Genomic DNA, 24,561 nt, shown 5'->3' with positions numbered 1-24,561 from the left:
TATATATATATATATACATATACATATACATATACATATATATATATACATATATAATAATTCCAAAATAGAGATTATAGATATTTGCAAATGTGAATGGACGCATGTAGGAACAGTTCCTTCACAGATTGTGCTTTGATTATTTTGTATGAATCCAAGTAACATAGTGCCCACAATTAAATATTTTATGTGATTAAATATCTATTATGATGAATTTTTTGTTGTCATTTGGCACTTGAGCTTCTACATCATGTTGGAGTTTTGGAGGTCAGTTTTATGCTTTCCATTTAAATCTTCCATCACAATGGAGCCTTTACAATCAATAAACTAGTCAATGCCTTTTGAGTGTTAGGCGAAACACAGCCACATGTTTTCAAAACCACAAGAAGATGAGCCTTTGAATAATATTTCTACAAGCCTTTAATGATAACCTTGAGCAATACTGGTACCTGCTACATAATATCTATTGATTCTATCCAGCATGATTTCCTTGAGTAGCTCGGTTGAAATGACTTGTGTGTTTGGAACTAAGCATTTCAAACAGACTGCTGTATACCTCTGCGGCAATCAATCAGCCTTAATCCAAAACCAATTTACTCCGCCTGAAGAGGAAAATATCTTTTAATCTCTTGCCGACAATCCCTGATTGCAGTGCTGAGCATCAGTTGACAGTAAAATGGAGGCTCGCTTGTGATGAAGCCTCTAGTTTATGTACTACACAAAACAGTCTTTAACAAGACTTGTTGTATACACACTATAGCCAAAGAGATGCTGTAAATTGCAGTATAATTGTCTTTGGAGTTTATTCTGCACAGAAGCAGTGCAGTTATTGGTGCATATGTGTTAGGTTCAGGTATTTTTTCTGTTAAGTTCAAGGTTTATCTTTGAAAGCTCAAATAAATATTTTATTTCGAGCACAACCACTAGTGCAAATTGAACAAAACAAAAAAAAAACAATATTTCCAACTCCCACACACGTCCGTTTTGTCACTGCCGTAAATTTAAATTGCACTCTCTTAAATATTCATATCACTTATCACCAAGCTATCTGTCATGCCTATAGCTCAAGTCTTCAATTTCAGTATTTATTGCAAGAGTAGATTTATATTTCACTTTTAAATCTAATTGAAATTAATCCCGACTAATTACAACTATGAGAGCGCTGAACCTCACATTTTATTTATTGCCATTCGTTGACGGTAAACTGTCAGATCTTCACTTATACTGAATGTGGCAACGAGTAGTTTGTATTCATACTGAAATTGATTGTTGTATCAACGCTTAAAATAATGCAAAACCGAGTCTACGGTGCAATTTGTCCCCTTTTGACCCATCAAAAGTGTCTTAATCACGTCTGCTTTGTCTTGATTGCAAATAAAAGGCATCAAAATATGCAAGCAACTTTGTCTCTCTGACAAATGACTCCAGAGGCCCAGGAACAAAACCAGACATCTCGTTGTAAAGTTTTGGTGCTGCTGATGCTGTTTTGGAGGCTGCGGGGTTGATCTCGGAGTCTGTCACCCAGTTAGATGTGGCTCTGATTTTCATCTGCGTGTATATCTGGGAGCACTAATTGGCAAGATGAAGCGATGATTGATGTCACTGATGTTCTCCTGCGCTCTTGCTGCAATTTTACTAACCACATGCGTTAGTCAGTGTAATGACATGATGTTGCTACTGTAAAAGTTGCCATTTTACATTGATCTGAGATCAGCGCTGTGCCATTTCTTAAAATAATTAAGACTATGATTCAAGGAGGGGGAGCTAAACCATGATCAGCACACGAGAGGCAATGACATGACGACCCATCCTCCATCTGCTTTGACGCTGTACAGTCTCTCCCTTTATTCGAAACATTGAAGGACATCACCTCTCTGTTCAGTGCCATTAGCCTCTAGCTCATTCTCTTCCCCAATGCTAATTGACTCAAAAACACACAAGGTGAGGTCCCTGGGATGAACTAAAAGCATGCACAGACGGGCCTCACAAAGGCCTCATTACAAAAATTAGATGGAATAGAGTGCGGTAAGTGTTCCAACTCTTGTTGGCCATGGGAATGGAAGCATTTGCACTTTGGTTAGCTTTTCAAAACATACTTGGCATGAAATAAATTTTCTGCACGCCAATAGGTGGCATTCTAAGCACCTACACCTCTGTTGTTTGCATGAGAAGCATTAACCTTCACCTTCAGCAAGGGCTGTGAATTTGGCAGATTCCAAAACTCATAGGGTTAAAACATAAGAGACATAGTCAAAGCAATATGCTTATTTCCTTGCTATTGAGTGCTCTCAAGGTAAGGCTATGTAAGTAAGATTGAAAGGAAAATCAGCGGAAGTGGCTTTTAGATGTCATTATTTGACTAATATTTTGGACCCTGATGGCGAATCTCTCTGATACAGCCTTGACTAACTTTGCAACCTTTTTTCTAGTGTGTAAGTTGGAAGTATAAAAAAAGAGTTTAAAGACGATTGCCTCCACTTTGCTATGATCGATCCTTGGAGAACAACTTTCCATCATGCAGAGGGGGGGCCTGAGCTAGAGACGACAGCTAATTAAGATGGCTAATCGCCACATTTCACAGTGGCTAGAGCAACTGTCACTCTTTACGATCCTCTTGACGGCTGCTGCTCAAGCGTGTGACATCATAAAACCGCGCCAATTATCCACCCCAAGGTCCAGAGTCAAGTCCTGCTTGTGAATGTTTACTTCCCTTTAACACAGTATGCAGAGGCGCTATCCCATAATGCCATGGGAGGTGAGGAACCATTAGAATAAAAATTTTTTTTGACTCTTTTCAAGTTTATAGTTCTAAGGAAATCATCCTTACAATGCCAAAGTAAATTGTTTTTGTGGTTGTGGTTAGTATGTTAGGTGAACAAACGAATGGGTCTACACTTGTAATATGCTACACACCTGGATGCCTACAGAAAATGCTTCATTATCAAATTAAGTACATGCTAATCAAATACAGCCATAATTTACCTTAATGAGTGGTTTAGCTTCTCCAACAGCACTTAAAAAAATGAACTCATGACCTGAAAGATTAGCTTTGAGTAGTGACATACCCTGGAGCGAAATGAGCAAGATCAGCGTTTTTTTTGATGCCATGAATTCCCAAATATGATGGCACCCTTTTAAGGGCCCCTTTCTATCATATAAAGGCAGCTACATATTTTCACGTATGATGGCCAATTTATTTGATATCAAATTTGATTTGATAAAATGTGCAAATACTGTTGAATATGGACCCATGGATTCTCTGGAACCCTCTCATGGCCCTGTGGGGCCCCCGAAGTTTGAAACCTATATAGATAGAGAAAGCTATGTCAGCTACAGTCCCTAGTACGGAAGGTAGAGAATATAATAAACATCCAGCAGGCATTCGCTCCTTTTTTTTTTTCTCTTTACACATTTGGTTTCTCATGTCACAACCCCTGTGTGCTTGATGGGAATGTGTTCTGGCATAAAGCTGCAAATTAGGTATGTAGTTCAAGCTTCTTTTGGTGGTTCAAAGCCAACAAGGATTTAGGCTTTTTTCCCTGATTCATATGGTACACAGCGACGAAAACGGGGTTGATGTACAAGCAAACTGAGAATCTTTACATCTCACTCCTGTCTCTTCGCACGTGCTACCCCTTTCTCCTTTTTTATTTATCTCCGTGTTTTTGTGTAGGAGCTTGCAAGTCCCCTCCTTCATGTTTTAATTGGCTGCTCTCTTTGCATGTCATGGGACCCCTTTGGAATAGTTACTAATCCTCCAGCGACTATCAGACCGGATGCCATTCTCGGGAGGGTGTGAAAAGGCGTTTCAGACACCCTCCTCTCACATCGCACACCATTGTAGTTCAGATTGCTCTGACGCCATCTTCACAGTAGCCCAGACTAAGGTGCACCTTCTTCAAACGTGCTGAATTATCACATGTAAAACAACTGGGATGAATGTATCTATGGCTTTTTCAGGAAATTTTAATGGCAGATGAACAGAAAGAAACACCAAAAACGTAGTTGAATGTAGAGAGACTGTAAAGCTCAGGTAGTTCAAGGCCCATTATTTTCCAATATGAGGCTGTCTTTCTTTGCAGGGACTCTTTTGCCATGATAGGAGAAGCAATATTGAAAATGGAAGTGGATGCGCAACTGAGCTGAAGCATTGGGCCCACCAAATTGAAGGCAGGAGACAGAGGCCTATAAGCTGGCGTCTCATCAAATGGCTCATGAGGCCTTACATTTTTTATTTTTTTTACTAAAGCGATTTGCGCATCCTCTGTGCGGAGATGAACACCACCCTGGCTAAGCCCTGACGAGTGCTTATAAGAGAAAACTGTTTGGGAGTGATTTCCCATCTGGATTCAGCTTGGATAAGCAGTTTTAAATTGCAGTAGGACTTATACCATTGACTACATTACTGAGTCCGCCAGGCCACGATATTGCATCACTTGCTCATTGTCTGATCTCAGAATACAGCTAAGGTTAAAAAAAATAAGGATGGCAAGAAGCGGATGTACCCGTTTCAAAAGAATACAAAGTATGTCACAAACTTGCAGTACTTGCCGGTGAGGTTAGAGTAAATTGCAGAGGTTGTCTATGTTTGGTTGATTGAAACATTCGATGAAAGAGGCGTAATCATAAAAGATTTGATTGATCTTTTTACTTTGGGAATGACATGTATTAAAGCCACTGCAATGTTCTTTCGGCTCTTGGTTCTTTCATATCCTATAAGTGAGTGATATTCTCAAATGCACCCCGGCCATGAGGGAGGAAGAAGGAAACGTTTATATGTGCAGCTTGGGACTAAGTGTTCTTTCTGGCAATTTTTTAAAAGTCGAAAGTCGATCTCTTGAGATTCTGAATGTGTTGCAAAAAAAGAAAAGCTCCTGCAGAAAACATGCAACATGAGTTTTTGATTCACTTCTGAAATCATAGTGCCATGCAATTCTTTTGTTGTTGTCTGTTATGCCCTTATAGTTTTGGATTTTAGGAGATGCTATCAGGACATGTTATTTCACTGAATTACCCTGGGTGTTTAGCCAACTCCATTGTTAAGGCATGTGTTCAAGCATCTTTCTTAACAGGACAGATATGTGAATGTTAACAATGCATAGATGGTATGCATTAGGTTCTACACACTAGAGTAAATAAAAAAAATTAAATAAAACACACACACACAAACACAGTATATGTTATAAGTTGCACTAAGTTGCATATATATATATATATATATATATATATATACACTGTCATATATATATATATATATATATATATATATATATATATATATATATATATATATAATGTTTTATATTTATTTTATTTTTAGAAATATTTTTAACATATTTAAATTGAATTAAACTGTAATATAAAGACCAGTAATTACGTAATTTTTTACATAATGTTATTTAATGTTATGTAGATAATGTATTTTGTGTATTTTTTAGAAAAGAAAATGTCCTCATAAATGGAGTATTTGCCCTCTAGAATACTTTTCATGGCTTTTTTATTTAATATTTTAGCTCATCAAAACAATAGCATAAGTAATATACAAAAAAAAAAAAATCTAAAAGGTATGTGAGAGCTATCCATCACAACATTCCCGCCTAAAGTGTGTAAACATAACTAGAGTCAGAACAAAGACTTATTCCATAGTGGGACATCCAAAGTATCAATGGCTTTGTGCAGTAGAAGACATATGATCGGCGGCTTTGAGTTCTTCAATCTCCATTTTGATGTGAAGGCCTGGCCCACTGTAAAGGCAACACTGCTGACTCAGTTGCTTCCTTTTCGAGATTGTTTTTCTTTCTCACTATTGCAACATTCTGTTAAAAACTGATTGGTTCAAACCTGCGCTCGTGAATACTGAAAACCGCTGCCTTGAGTTGACATCAGAGTACATTGAGCACTTGTTTGGGGGTCTCCAGTCTGCCTCCCTGAAATTAGTTCCTTCCTCCTTCTCCAGTTCCTTGTGTCCTTCATTCAAATGCATTCTCCTCCAAACATGGCATAATCTTTACTCAGGGCAATGCTTTACTCCAAAAAGGGGTCGCCTCAAAATAATTGCTTCAAATAAATGAGCTCTTAAAGGTCCATTAGCCCAGCCTCTTCCTCAGCTAATAGTGTTCAGTGATATCAAAGATTGCTGGAAGGGGCCTTGCCACGGAACAGATGGAGCCATCCTCTCCTAGCTGTAAATAAGAATTCTGAATGGATCCCAGGCCTTCATCGTTACCTGGGCCTCCTTATAAAAAGGAATCTAAACCTCTCAGATTATGTCACGCTTCACAAAAAAGTAAATGCCCTTCACATGGTTCAGGCAATCGTTTTAGTGCATTTAGGTATAATTGCATGCACAAGTGGTGGGAGAGGGAGAGACTTGAGCTGTTTCTATGAGAGCACAGGTGCAACAAAAAAGTTCTGCCATCATACTTAAAAAAGCACATTTACTTGTGGCTCCAAAATGACTCTTTCTGTCTTGAATTTTAAAGAATGTTAAAATTTTTTTGTTCAAGCTTCAAAAAGGATGCTAAAGCACCATAAATGTATAAAGTACACTCTAAAAAATGCTGGGCTAAATACAACCCAGTGCTGGGTAAAATAGGGACAAACTCAGCAATTGGGTTGTTCTGACCCAGCAGTTGGGTTACGACCCAGAAGGTTGGGTTAAACATTTAACCCAACCGCTGGGTCAAAACAGCCCAATTGCTGGGTTTGTCCCTATTTTACCCAGCACTGGGTTATATTTAACCCAGCATTTTTTTAGAGTGTAGGTTGTGCATTTTATTTAATTATTTTTTATTATTTAATTGACGTTATTTATATATTAATATAAATTAGACATTTTAAGTTAATTATAGATTTATACTATATCTGTAATTTTATACCATATTTTTTTGCATTTTATTTATTTATTTAAAACATTAATTATATATTAATATATTTATACCATAAATTTATCACATATGTTGTGTATTAATTATTATTAGTATTAGTATGTAATTATTTATAATATAATTGAATTTACATTAATAATTTTGTATTTATATATTATATTTACATATAAGTCATGGAATGTAACAATGTCTGATTTGTGAAGAAATTGTTCTAATTTTTTTTTGTCTCTTCAATGAATACAGTTGATCTGAATGATTTGTTCATGAATTAGACTGATCCAGTTCTTGAGTTCAACACACTGAATCAATTATTTTTTTCACAGCACTTAATAGCCCACTGGAGTTGAAGATTATCAGTGAATAATTACTTAAATTTGGTCTATTCTTCACACAAATAATACGACTTAAGAAGATGACTTTTAGATTACCTTTATTTTGCTTTGTGTCCTTTTTGAAGTGCCCTTTCATTTCAGTTTCATGTAAATAAGCAACCTGTACTATCTACAAAATTTCCCCTTTTGTGCTTGAGAAAGAAAGTCTTGGAAGGTTTAGAAAGACAAAGGGGGAAGGTAAATAATGACAAAACTTTCATTTTTGAGTGCTATTCCTTTAACAATTTTATAAATGTATTTTCACAAAATAAATATAAAATACAGACTATAAGGCAGAACCCTAAAAAAGCCATTCCTTTCCTGAGAAGATGTAATTTATTTCACCTCTGACAGATTTGGATCACTTTAGAACAGTAGGGGAAAAACCCCTCTTTTTGACGGATTACATTTTTCATTTACCACATTTGTGTTGCATTTATAAATGCAACAGCGTCATTAGCATGTTCCAAGCAGTTGTCAGACTGGTAGAACATCACTCAGCCTCTCAAGTGACCAATAAATTCCTCTGGGCATCTTCTCCCTAATCAGAATTTAATCTGTTAGCTGCCTCCTCCTTCCCCTTAGGTGAGTTATGTTTTTTATCGTATTGGTCTCCAGGGGTCAACACCCACTTTTCCTTCTGGTAACCAATCTGGTAGTGATCTAAATATCCTGAGGCTCTCTGTCATCTTCAGCTCAGTCCTCCTGTAGTAATAGCACATTAATATGGGCCTAAAATATTTCATAACATGTCCTCAGACAGATACCAAGCAGCAGTTTGTTAGCAACAGGGCATAAATGCATTGGAATGAGAGATGTGGCGTGTGCGAGAGAGACATGTATAAAATTAGCTTTTATTGAGAAAAACAAATAGCATTTCAAGAGAGCATCACAAGAGAGCAGAGGTGGGATGACAGCAGTGTGTGTGCGATGGGAGGGGTAATGATTTTTGAGAATTTCCCAGGGTGTAGTTAGAGAGGCAACAGAAGGCGACCCTGGCAGAATTCTCGCCTTCGATTATGTATACTCTTTTATTCAATCATTGCATCTCTCTGCGCCTGACATTTGGTCAATAGTGCAATCTTCTAGTGATCAGAAAACGGCAGACAGTCCACCGCACAGAATTCCATTAGTTTTGCTTTCAGTGGATGCACTTGAACAAGATAACTGGATATAACGACACATGGATTGATTCTGTTCTCACACTGATTGAATAGCAAACATCATATAAACCAGATATTTTAATTGTTCCTTCTTAGTCTCTCCTTCTCCTTCCTGTCTGTCTGTCTATCGATCTATCTATATCTAGGTAAAATTGTTAGAATCCATCTAGCGATCTATCTATCTGTCTCTCTAAGAAAACTGTAAATCATTGTTAGAAAAAAATCTGATTCAATGTTCTTGAAACTGGAAATTATATACAGAGAGCAAATAGATGTGTACAAAAGGTTACACAGGACAAAAACCTTAACAAAGGGCCCTGATAAAAGCCTTAAATGAGAGAGACAATCATTTCGCTAAATAAGCTCCTATGGCATTTAAAGGACAGATGAAGTTCTTTCATGTAAAAGCAGCCCATGGTGGAGGGATTTATTAAGATTCTATACATCCTTTCCTATTCAAGCACTATGACAGCCTTGATTCGAATGAGGCCACCTTGAAACATCTCATGCACAAAGCAGCGAAAATAGAGGTGAAAGTAGTTTTCAGTTACGACATATGTCAGTAGGATGGAGGTCATGTTTTAACCGTCATTTATTGAGCCTCTGTGTAGCAGTTTACAAAACCATTGCTCAACGCATCTGTGAGAGTTTTTCTTGCATTGCTATTAGCGGCTCCCATACCGTGCCTTTGACCTGCTGAATAGAATTCAGATATACGCTACAGGTTTGATGACAGTGGAGGTTTGCAGGGAGTTAGTGATTATTTTTGACATTTTTAATAATTAACTGCCATCGGGCCCTCACTCTCTCTCTTCTCTGCGTCGCTCTGGCCAGTGCTCAGGAGATGGCCAATGAGTTTCAACAGATTGCCATTGTGTGAATATTTAAAGAAAACACCATGAATAAATTAACGGCCCACAGCTACTGTACATGCCTTGCGAACTTGGACAACAGAAATGTACTGTGATGTAACAATGCTCTCTAGCACTGTCCTAGACACGAAATACTGAAATTAGAATGAGACCATATCATATTCAGGTTGTGTAATCTGCCCTTGGATTCTAAAAAACATTGTAGATTCATTTAGATGTTTTTTTTTATTGCATTTGATCTTTCTATATTTCGTCCTATACCTTTTAAATGAAAAAAATAAATAACTAAATATAAGTTAAGCATATACTGAGACCAGTCATGTGATAAAAACACAGATAGTTCAGGGCCATATTATTGTAAAACTGTAATTATAGAACAGATGACAGTCTTAAAGTGATAGCTTACCCAGAAATGAACACTATCATTATTTAACCACCCTTGTGTCATTCGAAACTTGTATGACTTTCTTCTGTAGAGTTATTTTGTAGAATGTCTCAGCTGCTTTTTTCCATACAATGAAAGTGAATGGGGATGGAAGCTGTCAAGATTCAAAATGGCCAAAACACCCACAAAAGCACCATAGAAGTGGCCTATATAACTTATTTTAAATCTTTAGGGCAGAAATTGACATTTGCTGAAGTACACATTTAGTTTGAAGTACGGAAGTGAAAATGAGATTTGAGAGAGATTTTGAGTGAAAAACTCCACACACAAAATTATAATATGGCTTGTAATATACACTGTAAAAAAAATTCAAAGTTGTAATTAAAGATTATTGGTGTACATTTTACAAGAGAATACTTTTTCAGTGTTTCTACTTAGTTTCAAGTTTAATTCAATGTGTTAAGCTCAACGAAATATATTTTTGAAACAATATTTTTTTTTAATATATTTGATTTCAACCTTCATATAGCAAAATATATTTAAAAATGTTTTAGTATGTTACTTGCTAAATTTTATTCAAATGTGTTATATATTTTAAAAGAAAAAAATTACTAATATATATATTAACAAAAAAATATACAAAAATTGCCAAAAATATATTGGTAGAAAGTTTTTTTTTTACATATATGTATGGGTTCCTAGCCATTTCTAAGAGAAAATTGCTTCTACATCTTATATTTTGGGTTCTTTTTTCGAGTATTTTGTCATTTTTGGAGCTTGAAAGCCCCAGTCTCCATTTACTTTCATTGTATGGATGACAGAAGACATTCAGAAGAAACAAAATAATATGAGGGCGAGTAATTGATTTCAGAATTTTCATTTTTGGATAAACTATCCCTGTAACATTTACACCTGCTATAATACTTAGGACCATGTGATTTTTCAGTTTTTCTTTTTTAATAAATCTGCAAAAATGTCAACAATTCTGTGTTTTTCTGTCAATATGGGGTGCTGTGTGTACATTGATGAGGAAAAAAAATTTACTTAAATGATTTCAGCAAATGGCTGCAATATAACAAAGAGTGAAACATTTAAGGGGGTCTGAATACTTTCCGTACCCACTGTATATGTATGGGTTCCTAGCCATTTCTAAGTGAAAATTGCTTCTACATCTTATATTTTGGGTTCTTTTTTCGAGTATTTTGTCATTTTTGGAGCTTGAAAGCCCCAGTCTCCATTTACTTTCATTGTATGGATGACAGAAGACATTTAGAAGAAACAAAATAATATGAAAAATTTTATTCAAATGTGTTATATATTTTAAAAGAAAAAAATTACTAATATATATATTAACAAAAAAATATACAAAAATTGCCAAAAATATATTGGTAGAAAGTTTTTTTTTTACATATATGTATGGGTTCCTAGCCATTTCTAAGAGAAAATTGCTTCTACATCTTATATTTTGGGTTCTTTTTTCGAGTATTTTGTCATTTTTGGAGCTTGAAAGCCCCAGTCTCCATTTACTTTCATTGTATGGATGACAGAAGACATTCAGAAGAAACAAAATAATATGAGGGCGAGTAATTGATTTCAGAATTTTCATTTTTGGATAAACTATCCCTGTAACATTTACACCTGCTATGTTTGACTTTTAAATGAATGATACCACGTTTGTTTCCACTAGAAACCCAAAACAAATTTCAGCAGGGCACGAGACATGGCCATGCACCTTGACTCTGAATGAACTGGCATTCACTGGGTACACAGAACATACATGCCTAATACTATAACATCTAGTTCTCACTCAAAAGGTTTAACCTTTACATTTTAAGCTTACAGTGTCATTCACAGGCACATGCACACATAGAAATACATTGGCTATCTCATCCAATCAGGTTTCCTTCTACCTCGACTTGCACTGCAGGCAAGTTCGATCAGCTCAGGGGTTAAAAGTCGACAGGGTAGAACAATATTGTGAGCAGTTCCTACAAATAAAATGTGTTTCGTTGGTTTGTGCCTCATCTACCGATAATTCGCTGCTCACAGATAGAGATAAAAGTGTTAATCTACTGTATAATCATAATCCCTCTAGGAGGCCTGCAGGGAAATATAAGCACTAGTTACAACAAGAGAACCGCTGACACCCAAATTCTTTTATCATCTCATTTCAAAGTTGTGGAAACTTAACTTTACGTCAAACAAAGACTGAGCATGAGTCAGATTCGGGCTTCATAATAGAAGCGCGCTGCTACCTATGAAAACAGACCTAGCTTTGATGGTTCGCTAAGGCCCTTGTGCATTATCATTCACATTAAACTATAACCCAGTGGCACTTATTTTCCTGAAACAATCTTGCTGGTCAATCAATAATGCATCCCAGGGTTCAATTCGAGATGGATGAATATGCTTTATCCTGCACATAATATTGCGGGCAATCTTACAGTGCAGTCGTTTGGTGGAGATAGAATTACCAGCCACTAATCAGATGCTAAAGAGTGAGCAGCGATTGTTCGCATGCATGGAAGATGGCTTAATATTACAGGGAACATTAATGGAAGAGGAAAGGTAAGCAAATATCTGGCGAGATACCTGCTATCAGGTAGTTAAACAATTTCCGAAAAGCCTGCATGTCAATAATGCGACTGCCCTCAGCAGTTAGGAAAGTTCTGCTTTATTGCCAATTTACATAGAAATTGCCTTATTTTAGACTCGATGGGCTTTTTTTAACGCATTATCTGCTACTCTGTCTTATCTATAAGATGGCCAGGTTCTGATTAGAATTATACACAATCAGGGTTGGAGAGCACCTTTCGACTGTGAAGTGTACTGAAGTTGTCCTAGGGTTCAGTCATATAGAGTTCTGTTTCTATTATCTAATTAAAATGCAAGGTGATATTTGTGAAAAAAATCACAGCAGCAAAGTGCATCAAGTGCAGAAATAATAATATATATAAAGAAAGCCCAACCACATCACTGTAGAAATGATTATTGATAGGAAAATGATTTTAGTGTTAAAGTGTTTGCACACAGTCCATAAGAGTAATTATTATTTCAGGAGAACAAATATCACCCCTAGGGCTCCAATTATTTTCATGCATTGTCTCCCTTCGCATCTGACTAGGTCTGGTTGTTTTGCCTTTGTTCTTTATTTATTTTTTATCCATCTTTGTATTTTTGTTCTTTTTCTAAGAGGGTTTGCGCTGTACAACTTTAACCCTTTGTGCTGTTGCCTTTTTGCAAGTGTTATCATTTTTGTAGCAAGTTGTGAATTTCTATTCACTTATTAATGTTTGATAAGCTGTCTAATCTCATAAAAGAGTGACAAATACCCAAACATATTGAATCACCAAGTGGATACCAAATGTACATGATGCTGAACAACATCTGAGCGGCTATCGATGTATTAAAACAAGCTGAGTAGTTTGCAGTTTCACACTAGAAATAATCCAGTGAATGCTTTAGTCAGCTTCTTGTGATCCATTTTTTTAATTTATGCTGCATCTAATATATTATTATACCAAGAAATATTATTTCATAATAATATTGTATATATACACATACTTGTATGCACATATTGTAAATATAGTCCTGTTCAAAAGTTTGGGGTCAACGCTTTTTTTTTTTTTTTTAAGAAATTAATACTTTTATTTAGCAAGGTAATTGATTGAAAGTGACAGTAAAGGCATTTATAATGTTACAAAAGATTTATATTTCAAGTAACTGCTGTTCTTTTGAACTATCCTTTTATCAAATTTAATTATAATTAAAAGAATAAAAAACATCACGGTTTCCACAAAAAGTTTAAGCAGCACAACTGCTTTCAACGCTGATAATAAAAAGTGTTTCTTGATAATCAAGTCAGCATATTAGAATGATTTCTGAAAGATCACGTGACACTAAATACTGGAGAATGGCTGCTGATAATTCACCTTCATCATGGGGGGAAAAAATCACATTTTAAAATACATTAAAATAAAAAATATATGTATTTTTAAATTGGTAATATTTTACAATATTCCTTTTTTATGCTGTTTTAAATACTATTCAAATACAAATGTTATTTTTCACAAATAAATGCATGCAATTGAATGTTTATATATTTAAATGCAAACAATAGAAGACAAGGGGTGTGTTTAGGAAACCTGTTTGGAAACGATTATTATTTTGTTGTTTGGTATTGATAGCTTTAACAAAAGCTCAAGGTCGTTGCGGTTAGTCAGATCTCACTGAAAGTGTCAACTTTTAATAAAGCGCAGATATTCCATCTTCATTTTCCCTCGTATTGTCACTTGCAGACCAACCAGTGGCAGATCTGCCATTGTACAGGCATTTGCTATGCGAAAATCATCATTGTCAAAGGCAACTTAAAGTTTACACCAACTAATTGGCAGCAACATAAAAGGGGAATTGAAAAATGACAGAAGACACCCTGCTTCCAACCCCCCTTTTGAAATTTGTCAAAATGTTTTCTCTTATAATGGGAAAACAAAGCATTCGCTCGTTAACGATGAAAGAGTTGCCTAAATCCCCTGTTGATTGACGATCACTGAGATGTATGACACCTCTCAACTTGTCATGGAGGAGTTATTTGTACTCGGTTGCGATACGTTCTGTGAGGAGAGACCAGATGTCCCGTCTTAATTAGGCCTGCAGTGATGTTTTTAATGACTTCTACCCCATTACGGGCAGAGCGTGCACTAGTGAGAACGAGAGACGAGTTTCAAATCTTCCTCCCTCTCACTTTCGTCTGAATGCGTGTGAGCTCCAGGAAGTGTGCTGCTTTTTGTCGGATTGTGGTGTGTGATTTGAGATATGCTAAAAACCCTCTGAAGAGCCAGGGAGGAACTTGGGGGTTTGGAGCGAGAGGAGTCAATGGAGAACAAATGCAACTTTTCCGCCTAATCTCCTCTCTAAATTGTTTTTGTATTGCATGCTTCATTTATATCTATGAGGGTGCACATTGTGTAATATATTTAATTAATGGCATCTGTTATGGAAAACTAGGCCAGACTGGTTGATGGGAGATGTCTAGTGCACAAAGAGTGATATAAAACACTCATACAGAACTTAGTTATGCTCTCCCGAAAGGTTTATGTGCTATTCAACTGTTTTATTGCACCTCAGATCTCTAATTCTGATTCCCCTCCAGACGACTGTGAAGAAAGGAATCATCTCGTACCTAGATTTGGCGTTCGCACTTGGAGATTCATGACAGGCCGCCGGTACATGGAGTATTAGAGCTCTCACTTACAATGCACAGATCAAATTTGAATTTGGCCTATATTAAATTATATCCCTTTCTCTGATGTGTCTGTTCAGTATATTTGGAGAACAGCATAGAAGACTGTTCACAAGGCTGATGGTGGCATTACCTGTGTTCGAATCACCTCAAGATAGAATTGAAAGTAAGTTTCTGAATAAATGTAATTGCTTTGCCATAATGAGGGTATAAAATGTTATTAATATTTTAGAACAAGTCCTATTTTTCATTTCTGAAAACCACTACGGGGCTCCTTTTCAAAGGGTTTCAGTCAAAACCCAATGGGAGATTCAATTGACTTTAATCTTGCATTCGTTTGAAAATTTGAGCCCATTAGTTAACTTTGCCTTTTCTGTGCAGTTTTCATTGCATTTCAATGAAGCCGCTTTCCTGTGGTGTTAAAACACTAATAGTTGCTTCAAATAGTAAATGAGGAAAGGATATATAGAGGGAGAGAAAGTAGGGAAGAGAAGAGTTGATTACCTAAAAAAATTATATTAAACATCTGTGTTTTTATAGAGGTTGGAATAAAAAAAGATCCAATACACAGCTACAGGGTACAGGAATCAAATATTTATATGCTTTAGTGAATAATTTGGGGATTGAGATGCAACTATTAAGCATTCTGCACCAAGCGTGGTTCTCTGACAACATATCAATTGTGCCAGGTGCACCAGCTAATTGGTGAAATGCATTGTGGTCGCTGGCAAGGGAAAGTCAGGGGACCGGCCGTAATCAAATAAAGGGAAGGTCTGAATAATTCTTTTTGAAGTGCTATGGACCTCATGAGTGCGACGTGACTCTAATTAGTTTACGCTCGGCACGTTCCCACCCGCTGAATTCGTGAAGACCCCCATACACCTGCTCAACCCACTCGGGACCAACGATATGACGGAACTGTATTTTAAACCAGAACATTTTGACTCACTTCAACTAATTTTGATTCGCTAATGACCAAATCTCCAAAGAACAATCTCAAAGAGTGCCAGTGCTTCATTGGATCTCCACAGTAAACCATCTTCTCGCTACCTTTCCTTATAAATCACATATAGGATGATTAAAACGTCTGCCTTATGAAATGCTAATGTGTTAAAAGCACTTTTTATTTGACATCTGCTAAATAACCATCAGCCCCCCCCTTAAGGGTCAGCATTTTGAATCCTGGCTGCTCAGCTTTGAATAAATAAATTGTCATTATGTTTTTCATCGTCTGATAAACAGCTCTTTTTCACACTCAGAACCACCATTTAAGAAAAGTAGGTCAAGAGCAGAGGCTTTAAACGACAAGCCAATACACTTCTCTTCTCCTTACTTCTCTACTAAAAAAACCCCTGCAGACTAGCAAGCCACCCCAGTGGTTTATCTCAGACCTAACTCAGCACTTGCACCACTTAAATACAAGTGCACATCAAAGGACGCATCCAGATCAGATTATTTTTGATAAAGTTATTGTTGGTTGTAATGCAGAAAACGAGACATAAGGAAATATTATGAATTTAAAGTGATAGTTGTTCTGTGTTATGATATTTTTGCCCTATAAAAATGCCTATGGTCAGATAAAATTTTGCTTATATGATTTTCTGGAATACTTGAATCAGATTAATTAATTTATTTAGTTGCTGTCAGGTGCTTGTATCACTTCAAGCTCTCCGTCTTCTCATATAATAAAATCAATAATTTTATTAATTAATAAAATAGAATTATTAATAAAAATTAATGGGTTTTAGGGATGCACCAATATAAAAACAAAAAAAGTATCTCTTTGATACCAATTATCTGTAAATTATTTTGTATTATTATTTTTTATAATTAAAAAGGTATATGTATAGATAGACGGATGCACTGATAAAAAAAGTAAAAAGAATATCCAATAATTATTTATTATTTTTATTATTATTTTAAATTATTTGTCTAAATATGTTAAACATAAAATATATAACTATAATATAGTATAGTATAGAAACAAAAATAAAAACTTCATATGTACAATGGGTATTGAAAATAATCACCGCCCCTTTAAAATAATCACATTTTATTGCTTTGCAGCCTGAAATGAAGACAGACACAGTTTTTGTTTTATCCAGCTCAGTGCAACTTATAACATCCAAGTAAAAGATATAACACCAACACCAACGAAAAAAAAAAAAAACAGATTCACTGAGCTGGAAAAAGGATCACCCCCCCCCCCTCCTAAAAAAACTCCATAAGTTGTAGCTAATCACCTTTTCAATGGCACACAAAGCCATTTTACTTTCAACTGTGATCAGCTGTGGTCATTTTGATTAGCTCAGCATGAAAAGAGCTTTCGCGGAGCGTTTCAGTCCTTGGTAGTGCAACTGAAGCAAACAATCAACTATGGGTGGTAAGGCACTGTCAGAAGATCTCTGGGATAAAGTTGTGGACAGGCACAAGTCAGGAGATGGATACAAAAAAATTCAAAGGCCTTATCAATGCCTAGAAGCACTGTAAAGTCTATTATTAAGAAGTGGAAGGTATTTGGTACAACACAGACCCTCCCTGGATCAGGACGTCACTCCAAACTGGATAAAAGAGCCAGAAGGAAGCTGGTCAGAGAGGCTACCAATAGGCCTACAGCAACTCTGAAGCAGTTACAGGAATTTATGACAAAGAGTGGTCATTGTGTGCATGTGACAACAATATCACAAATTCTCCACAAATGTGGCTTGTATTGGGAGGGTTACAAGAAAAAAGCCACTCCTCAAGAAAGGCCACATGCAGTCACGACTGAGCTCTGCCAAAACACACCTTGAACATTCTGAGGCAGATGAGACTAAAACTGACTTATTTGGCCTCAACACCAATCGATATGGATGGGGCAAAATACCGTCAAATTCTTGAGGAAAATCTGCTGCCCTCTGCCAGAAAGTTGTCATTGGGAAGAAGGTTTACCTTCCAACATGACAATGACCATAAATCACCATCAAATTTAACTGAACTTGATCAGTTCTGCAAAGAAGAGTGGGCAAATATTGCAAAGTCTAGATGTGCAAAGTTAGCAGAGACAAATCCCAACAGATTAAAGGCTGTAATTAAATCAAAAGGTGGTTCAACAAAATACTGACACAAGGGGGTGATCCTTTTTTCCCAACTCAGTGATTCTGTTTGTTTATCATTATTGAATTTTTCTGACATGTTGGTGTATCTTTCACTTTGATGTTATAAGTTGCGCTGAATAAATACAGCAGGATAAAACAAAAACTGTCCATCTTCATTTCAGGCTGCAAAGCAACTATATTATTATTTTAAAGGGGGGTAAATCTTTCTACTCACTGTACACACACACACACACACACCTTGCACTCTAAATATATTAAATATATATAAACTAAAGGGATCTCAATAGTATAATGTACAATGGCAATCATTTTTAAATTGACTAAAGATCACATTTAACTGTTATTATTAGCATTTTCAATAAATATTTTTAAGTGAGTGTTAGATGGTGGCCAGAGTGATCTAAATGTAAAAATAGTCAGAATTGAGCATGCACAATTAAATATCCAATATCGTCCAGTACTGTTATTTTATAAAATCTCAAAATTGGCTGATAAATCAAAGGGATTTATTTTTCTGTAATAACCGTCTGAATGTACATTATTCCTTACTTAAGCCTAAATAACTGTCAGGAGCATTTTAATGAAACAGTATACATCACTTTAAATAAGAAATATCATCATGATTTCAGGTCCGTTTACACAACATCGTACAAATCAGGGGAAAGCCAATGTTCTATGTCTGTCAGCACAGGGTGTATAATGGGGCATCAAAGCAGCCAAATCAACTAACAAATGCCTATTTGCATGATTGAGAGGATGAGTCTGACAGGACAGGATACCCATCCTGCCCTGGTGAGTGTCTCAGACAGTCTGAGCTTAGGCCTGCCTTTGCCCATCTTTCATGAACCCTGGTCAGGACAGGAGGGCGGGCCACACCAGGACAGCAGTCGCCCAATCACGTGCCCATGAAGGGGCCTTGTGTTGATCCTAATACTTTTCAAATGATGCTTCCTGTCTAAGACTGCCCAAATTGGAAGAAAGCTCTTAATTTTATGTATTGCACTGTCATGAAGCCTTTTCCAAGACCCTGAACTGATTTAGCTAGTAAACAACCTGTTAACCTTGCTTCGCTGCAGAGAACGGCCTGTTTCTACGCGAAGAGATGTCATAATCATCTTGCTTTGCAAGAGTCCAACATTATGCACGGTATTTTCATCTCTTGTCAGCATCCTTGGCAGAACAGCAACATGTCAGGAATCCAATTTATCTAAACGCGAGAACGATATATTTCCTCCGGAAACCACTTTCAGTTGGCATAAACAGAGAAAAGTGCATTTTCCTTTAGATCTAGGTATATATGCGTTTAAATAACATTCCAGTTTGTTGCTTTATAGTAGTCTTCATATGTGTTAAGGCAGGCCTCAGGGAGAGGAAGATGAGGGTTATGTTAGACCAGAGTTACTGTGTGGGGTCCATATCAAAACCCGGCCATCGCACCACTATCCCTGTCTGCATCCAATTTCAGCATGAACGCTTCCTGTTAAACCCCCATCAAACAGACACACGGCAGCACAAAGGTAAACCTCATCTCCACGGGAAACTAATCCGCCGGTGTGCGCTGTAAGCCTGTCAGGGTTTTTTATTTTTTATTTTATTGAAAGAAGTCATCACTCATTTTTGCCAAAGATTAAAATTGTGGCTAAATTGAGAAAATCCGCTTAGGAATTTTTCTGAATTTAAATTTGGACTAGGAAGTGAAGAAGCTTCTCGGGACAGAAAAGGTGTGTAAGGTGAGATAAATTAAAACATGTAGACAACATATTTGTTTCGGTCCTCCCTCTTCTCTATATGCCTTTCTTTGAATGCAGAACAAATGAATGAGGTGATTTGGCAGCATTTCCGCCGTTACCTGAAAAATCGCCTTTCCTGATTGGCAATTCGAGCATAAGAGACCTGCATCTGAAATGAGTTCTCCGTCCCTTTAATTGCATCGCCACTGGCAGCAAGGTGTTTTGGTGGGAGGGAATGACAATTGGTTGCCAGCAGGAAGGAGAGGGGCTGGGTCAATACCACTTTCACACCTATTGTGCAACATTCCCTGGATGGTGTATTTACCTCAAGCATAGGCGGAAATCCCGGGGAGGTCGGGAGGGACAGGACCCCCCCTATCTGAGGGTTGGCCCCCCCTAAAAATATGATTAAAAACCACGCTGTGCATTGTAAATAACAATGTTTTATACTTTAAATAAGTGTGTAAGTAGTAAAACAACACAAAAGGGGCAAAAATGCGTTTTAAGTTTAGAAATATTTTGAGTCTTCCCCTCCCTTGCATTACAGTGCTTTGGTCCAAATGCCTGCTTTCCTCTTTTACATCACCTACACACACACAAGTTCGGTAAGAGAAAACAAAGCCAATAGTTGTGGAACTCCAGTAAGTAAGGCTGTCAAGGCTATTTTATTCACTTAAACATTGGATGAAGTGATTATTTTCTCTTTAATACAGATGGTGCCAATGTATTTTTCGAGGAGTCTGCAATGTTACCTGCTTGAGGGAAAGGGTTGCCAGGTTTTCATAACAAAACCCGCCCAATTGCTACTCAAAACTAGCCCAAACTATCCGCGTTTCGAGGGGGTCCCCCAGTAAAAATTGCGTTCCAGGGGCTAAAATAGACATTATTGGGGTCGCTTCAACCCGCGGACTTGAAAAACAACCCGCGGCAACAGTGATTAAAGTAGCCCAATTTCGCAGGAAAACCGTGGACTTGGCAACACTGTGACGGATATGTAATGTCTACAACGGACACGAGCGCTGTCGCGGCGCAACCACAACAGCTTGAAGTTGTCTAATTTGGCATGGTCTCCCTGCTACGCTAATAGTAGTAAGCCATTCCTCTGTGTATACATATCCTTACAAATACAATTTTAGCTGTATTATGGGTCCCCTTCAAAAATTGCTCCTGAGAAATTTTGTTTATTGTCCCCCCCTACTGTTAAACGAAATTTACGCCCCTGACCTCAAGGTAAATTGGCATTAACTTTTAAATAATTACAGGCATGTTAAAAAAAGTAATAATTTTTTTTTATTATTACTATTTCTACTTAAAAGTGGCCATTTGTGCTTATAGTCACTGCTAAATTGAAACGTAGCCGAACCAGTGTAGTTTTTATTTATATACTATTATAATTATGTTATATACTATTATAATTATAAGCTTTTATTTTTATATTTTTCAGTTTACATTTTTTAGTCATTACTTTTTTCAGTTCATTATATTTTTATTAGTTTTTGTTTTATACAAATATTTTTAAATAGTTTTACATTTTAGTTTTAGTTTTGCCATTTTACTAGTTCAACTTAAACGTATTTCAGTTTGTTGTCAAGGTAAGTTTTTCATCTAATATTTCAATTATATTTTATTTAATCTTTATTTAATTTAACAAAAATATATTTTTTAACAGTTTTAAAACTCAAGCTTCTTCCTTTCTTTTAATCCTGGCTTAAAGCTGTAATTTAATCCTAAATAATGTGTAGAAAAAGTCTTTATTCAATATTTAATTAAAATGGTTAATTTCCATGTTAATTTCCAGTAAACACCGGAGGTCCCTTTAATGCAAATCAGTTCATTTGGCAGCCATCTCGAAATTTTTCCCATTTTCTATGTAGACAACAAGCATTCAAATAAGTTTGTCTTGTATATTTTTTTCATGCGATCAGATAACATTTTAAGCTGTCATATGGTCATGTTACAACGTGCCCCTCAGCTGTTACAATGTACCCCACCTATGGGGCATGTTGTCACATTTCACTTCCAATTTTTGAGGGTAAATAAAGAAAAATGTATACACTGTAATTATGAAACAAAGCGACATATTTGTACTAGACGAATGTGAAATTACTGTGGATAAAAAAATTATACTCTGAACCCCATGTGGATTTACACAATTTGAAAAAGTCAAAAAGTGTTACTTTGTGCCCCGCTCTCGTGAGTAAAGAAACACATCTCAAGGACAGTTTGAGGCTTCTTTAGGTTTAGCTTCTGGTATTTAATACGAAAACAACACACAATGTCTCTGTCAAAAAGTCTTTTTTAACTGAAAATTTAACATACCAATTTCTTGCATAAATTCTTTTCAAGTGATCCATCTTTTACACTGTAGTCGAATCTGAAATCACATATTGTCAGAGAGTTCTGCCTTTCGACTGCTAATAAAGCATATTTTATGAGTATACGTGTTGTATGAATACAACTGTACATACTACATCCACCATGTTGCTGTTGCCGTGTGACCCTCCACGTCAGTCTTGTCACAGTTTCCCACCATTACCGAATGTTAAACCTGTTGAATAACAATCATTATTTTCTAATTCTGTTTGGTGCCACTAATGACAAAAGTGCAGCACCAGCACTCCATGATCTTGTGTGTAAACTTCACTAAGGCAGTAAAGGTAGATGGTTGTTGTAAAGATAGAAGCAGAGCTTTATGTGTGCCGAAAGAGGAGCTAATCAGCGCAGAGCGCTCGTCCTATCACTCTCTCCTCTGCCATTGTTACTGGCCTCGCTGGCCTGTACTGAGCTTCTTAGTTGGTAATTATGTCAGCTCCAGCCTAAATTATTTATTATTTATTTTGTCAGACTGTAGCCTGAGAGACAGCTGCCCCTGGAGTGGTCATTAATGAGCTATCTGGCCGGGCAGGGCGCGGCTCCTATGATCCTGACCCAATCTCAGATCCTAATCCAAGGAGGAAGGAGGCTGCAGGCCAGGATTTGGCAGCCCAGCTATCTCACTCTCTATAATTGATAGGTTTTAGGCGATTATATGCTTCACGTGATTAAGATCTATAACGATGTATTGATCGGACTGCACTGGGATTCGACCAGGGGGTGTGAGACATCCACGACTACCCGCTCCGCCCCCCTTGCCCCCGACCGATGGTTTGGCATTTCGATATCTGACATTAGATAAAAGTGCGCGAGTGTGTATCTGTACACATGTGTCTTTTCCTCCCCGTACGGCGTACCTGCAGATGAAAGGGATGAATGTTTGAGTTTATAAGTACATACATATTTACAGTGTGCGCGTGCGGAAACATGCACATCTATCAATCCGGGGATCAGAAGAGGAGCTGGATTGGATTTTGTAGGTTAGGCTGAGAAGCCTGTGGGTGGGTGATTATTAATTATGATAGCTGTAGACTCAGATTTTATCCTGCAGTCGGAGACCTGTGAGACATCAGCTGAGCTGGGTTGGCTGACACTGAGACAATCAGGAACATGGATGATGTGGCACTTGATGGGAACAAGTTGGGGAAAAAGCACCACTTTCATCTGCGAGCATCGGGGATGCTCTGTAGCGCTAATACATAACTAGCATAAATATGCAATTTCTTATTGAAGTATAATCTTTTATGACCGATATTTAGGTTATTGGCTAAAAAATGTATTTGAAACTGCTGCTTGCTAAGCTACAAGCTAATCAACTAGCTGGGCTACACTTTAAAACAAAAATTAGCTATGCTACAAGCTGCTAACAAAAAAATTGCTAAATACATTGAAGCTTTTTAACTGTCAGGATCTGATTTTTAATTTTTTTTTACAATAAATACAGCTAATAAAACAAAAAAAACAATTCTGAAAATTATAAACTGCAGCATTTCACAAAAAATTTACTTAAGATGACGCAAAAACTTAAATGATTAGAAGAATTGCTTATAGGATTGGTGAATCTTTTAATTGATCAGTAAATCAGTTTACCTAAATCATTTGAACAAACTGATTCATTAAAATGAATCAGACCTCAAAATAGGAGATACTGGAGCTTTTAGGAAAGCGTGTTAGATTTATTTAATTTGAAAGGAATAAACATGACAAAATACAGCTAATCAAACTATAGTTAATTTAGTAGTGTTGCTACTTTTGTTTTAATCCTTAAAATTGACAAAAAAAATCTTAAAGGAATTAGTAGTATGAAATATAAATAATAAATAAAATATGAAATATTGATATGTGAAGCGTTTTATTAAAGGGGTCATATGATGTTGCTAAAAAGAACATTATTTTGTGTATTTGGTGTAATGTAATGTGTTTATGCAGTTTAAGGTTAAAAAAACACATTATTTTCCACATACTGTACATTATTGTTTCTCCTCCATGCCCCGCCTTTCTGAAACGCGTCGATTTTTACAAAGCTCATCGGTCTGAAAAGCGAGGTGTGCTCTGATTGGCCAGCTATCCAGTGCATTGTGATTGGCCGAATACCTCAAACGTGTGACAGAAATGTTACGCCCCTTGCCATATTGTGATGCCTTGTCCCGGCCGGAGCGATGAGAAGCTTGCAGCAACCACATGTGACGACCCCGGGCTGGACTCCGCTTCATCCACGGTGAAAGCTGATCTGGCGATCCACAGTGTGAAGTTGTTGTATTTCCTCAGCGACCAGCACGGATCAGCTCTAGGCATGACGAAGCGGATATCGTCCTCTTTTGGAAGGCCAAACAAAGTAGTTTCACTTTCACAACGAAACACACAGCGCCTTCACGACATGGCAGCGGCGGCGGCAACAACAATACTACAGCGAGAATAAAAGTTATGCCTTCTTTCTTTG

General features: G+C 36.8%; 1 long non-coding RNA gene across 1 annotated transcript in view; it reads left to right on the top strand.

Moving 5' to 3' along the window:
• Nucleotides 1–24,561, top strand: part of LOC107557091 (uncharacterized) — a 38,513-nt gene that overhangs the window by 4,965 nt on the left and 8,987 nt on the right. The window contains exons 3-4 of the long non-coding RNA XR_001605386.1: nucleotides 14,831–14,903; nucleotides 15,012–15,086. This is a non-coding gene — a long non-coding RNA (uncharacterized lncRNA). The remainder of the gene's footprint in view (nucleotides 1–14,830; nucleotides 14,904–15,011; nucleotides 15,087–24,561) is intronic.

Source organism: Sinocyclocheilus grahami, unplaced genomic scaffold (assembly GCF_001515645.1).
Source record: "Sinocyclocheilus grahami isolate Dianchi unplaced genomic scaffold, SAMN03320097.WGS_v1.1 scaffold1.1, whole genome shotgun sequence".
NCBI classification, from domain to species: domain Eukaryota; kingdom Metazoa; phylum Chordata; class Actinopteri; order Cypriniformes; family Cyprinidae; genus Sinocyclocheilus; species Sinocyclocheilus grahami.
The sequence above is the reverse complement of the archived record's forward strand: the minus strand, read 5'-3'. Positions and strand labels throughout refer to the sequence as shown.